The sequence below is a fragment of the Schistocerca cancellata genome, chromosome 2 (genome assembly GCF_023864275.1).
Source record: "Schistocerca cancellata isolate TAMUIC-IGC-003103 chromosome 2, iqSchCanc2.1, whole genome shotgun sequence".
Taxonomy (NCBI): domain Eukaryota; kingdom Metazoa; phylum Arthropoda; class Insecta; order Orthoptera; family Acrididae; genus Schistocerca; species Schistocerca cancellata.
In genome coordinates, this window is record NC_064627.1 from 764,933,141 (window position 1) to 764,936,387 (window position 3,247).

Below are 3,247 nucleotides of genomic sequence, written 5' to 3' on the forward strand. Positions count from 1 at the left end.
CACACGGTTTTCACACAATACATCCCCCTCCAAATTAGACTGAAATTAATAATTTTAAGCCTTTAAAACTGCCAGTCACTTTACAAGAACTGTTTCAGTGCTACAGCAGAGAAAAGTGGGCAACGCAATGGGGAAAATAAGTAACACAAATAGAGTGACTTATACCATTTCTTAGAGGTCCACAATACTAGAAGAAAATAAAGCATATATAACGTAAAAATTGCTTATAAATGCGATGTAGTTTCAAACAGATTCCCAACCTTTGGTAACAGTTTACACAGACAGCTATGCTCATTTTAATGTAACGCACTTGATAAACAACCAAACAAATTGTTAGCTTCCTATCACAAATAATTTGACTACCTGGAACACGGAAAAATCAAACTTACACAAGTTGAAAGAAGCTTCACAAAATACTTTAAATTATTTAGACGTCATCAGTACACTGTATAGGAACACAGCTTTCCTCCATAACATGAATTATGCTTGTTGTTCTAAGACTGTAGTCCCAAAACGTTACATCCTTTCTTATTTTCAGTCTCCACCGTCGACTCTGTCATATTGCATCAACCGCCAACGGCCATGCCGCGGTGGTAACACCGGTTCCCGTCAGATCACCGATGTTAAGCGCTGTCGGGCTGGGCTAGCACCTGTATGGGTGACCATCCGGTCTGCCGAGCGCTGCTGGCGAGCGGGGTGCACTCAGCCCTTGTGAGGAAAACTCAGGAGCTACTTGGTTGAGAAGTGGCGGCAGCGGTCTCGTAAACTGACATACGGTCGGGAGAGCAGTGTGCTGACCACATGCCCCTCCATATCCGCATCCAGTGACGCCTGTGGGCTGAGGATGACACGGTGGCCAGTCAGTACCTTTGGGCCTTCGTGGCCTGTGCGGGAGGAGTTGTATCAACTACGATATCTATTCTAGATCCTTCATTACACTCTTTTTATCGTGTAATATGCCCCATTGATCATAACAGATTCTCACTATCATTGATGCAAATGTTTTAGTATTCGTAATATTTGACCAGGGTGAGGCACAAGCATTGAGAGGACGTCCGCTGATGACTGATAATGTGGTACACCATTGTAGTACGCAACAGCTCTTCTGAGCCTCACTGACACAGAGTACTGATATTGTGTGTACAACTTGATCCTAATTTTACACAGTTCAAAACGAAAGGCAGAAAACTTGATAAAATCTCAATCGATGACAATAAACACCACCAGATCGAACGGGACTCGAAGTGAAGACGCTTTGAAAGGTAACATGAAAACGACATTCATGTAGTAGTGTCAAACCATAGCCGATATTTCAAGGATGTATCACATCCGAGAAGTAGAGAAATATAGGAACGCAAAGTGCAAATGAACAAGAATTGCGCATTTGACATACCCAAACAAATCAAAGTAATATGGAGATTTTCAACGATCTACGCTGCCTAGAAACGTTAATAACTTTGAGGGATAACAAAAAACCGGAAAATCTTATTATCGTTTTGATGCAGTATTCGTTGATTTTCAGAATCACAAGTACTGTTTCAAATTTATTGGTAAGTGATGTACTAAGGGTCAGTATCAACCCTAACAGATGTTTTCCTGAAATCAACAAATAATGAATACATATTGGTGCGTTTATCTATAAATGTTTTGCCTTTCCAGCTTCGATTAGTGCACACTGCTATTGTGGTATAATGCAGTTATTTTCATGTCATGTTGTTATAGTACAGTCAAAGTTCCATATAATCATGGTAAATTATATAGACGACGAAATAGCAGTTAACTATGCACTTCTTTTAAAATTTTCAACATTTCAGTACTATTCTTTTGTAACAGGATTCAAGCCTCCTTTTACATCAAGTCGATAGTCGTGAGGTGTTTGCGTTACTGAATGCATTATGTTAGCTGTGACGTACGTCAACACAGATGACGGATCACTAGTATCCTTTTACGGATCTCGCCTTCCTCATCATTCGCGGTATTTCAAAGCACGGCTACTACTCACGACACAGGGCCAAATCTCTCTGGCAGTGGATTATGCAGCATGACCACTGATTCCTGTCGACGTCATGGTTCCAAATTATCAGTTAATTGTGCGATTGCAAACAGATACAATATCATCTGCCTCGTAATCCACATGAACTTGCTGTACCCGTACTTCGACTTGTGTTGCCATGTGCCATTGGCCGTTCAGTGATGACTTATAGATTCACTGTAACGAGTATTTGCCGTTTTCCACTTATCAAACACGAATAATTGAGCTGTTAGTTCTGTGTTTTAGTGAATCAAAGTTGAAAGGTGTTCCATGCTATCTTATCTATAACTGACATAACTTCTTTTCAGGTCGGTAGGAGGTAAAATTTCCTGAAGTATGTGTTCCCCAGCTACATAATTTATTTAGCAACAACTAGTTTGTGAAGTGGATGATGATGATGAAGTTCCATAATCCTTGACAGAGCGTAGGAATACGATGCGGGAAACCCACACCGCCGTACTAGGCAAGGTCCTAGTGGAGGTGGTTTGCCATTGCCTTCCTCCGACATGGGGATGAACGGTGATGATGAAGACGACACAACAACACTCAATCATCTCAAGGCAGGTGAAAATCCCTGATCCCGCAGGGAATCGAACCCGGGACCCCGCGAGAACGCTACCGCGAGACCACGAGCTGCGGACTGTGAAGTGGAAAGAAAATGTAAATTGAATGAGAGATGCAATCCTTCACAACAAATTACAGAATTACAGACTGAAAGGAAGGAGAAACATAGGTCGACCAAGGAAACGATTGGCATATACCTTGCGAAGTGTGACAAGTAAAATTACAAAGGGAATTCATAATGTATTATGATCGTCTTTTTATGGGGGCCCAATACTACTGGGGTCTGAAGGTGACATCCTTTCCTGCTGTATATTTATACCTAACTGATCTAGTCATCTATGTCGCAGCACACAGCGCCCCTTTCACTCTAACAGCGGCGATGCATCTTGGCACAGACTCAACGATACACCGCAATCGATGGGGGGGGGGGGGGGAGGGCACGCACCTTCAACACGGATCCACTGCAAGCCAGAGTTCACAGCAACTAGGAGGTGAATCCGTCTCTCTCAGTGCCATCTTTGATGTTCATAGAAAGACTGAGAAGAAATAAAAGGATGCTTAGGAGTGGAGTGGGGGGGGGGGGGATGCGGTTCACAGAGGATTTTCATATCCCCGACGTCTTCCTGAAGAAACCCCTGAGAGATGAAGTAG

General features: G+C 42.7%; 1 pseudogene; it reads left to right on the forward strand.

The window, feature by feature from the left end:
- The first annotated feature begins 572 nt into the window (after positions 1–572).
- LOC126163543 (5S ribosomal RNA) lies at positions 573–690 on the forward strand (annotated as a pseudogene).
- Positions 691–3,247: the final 2,557 nt, after the last annotated feature.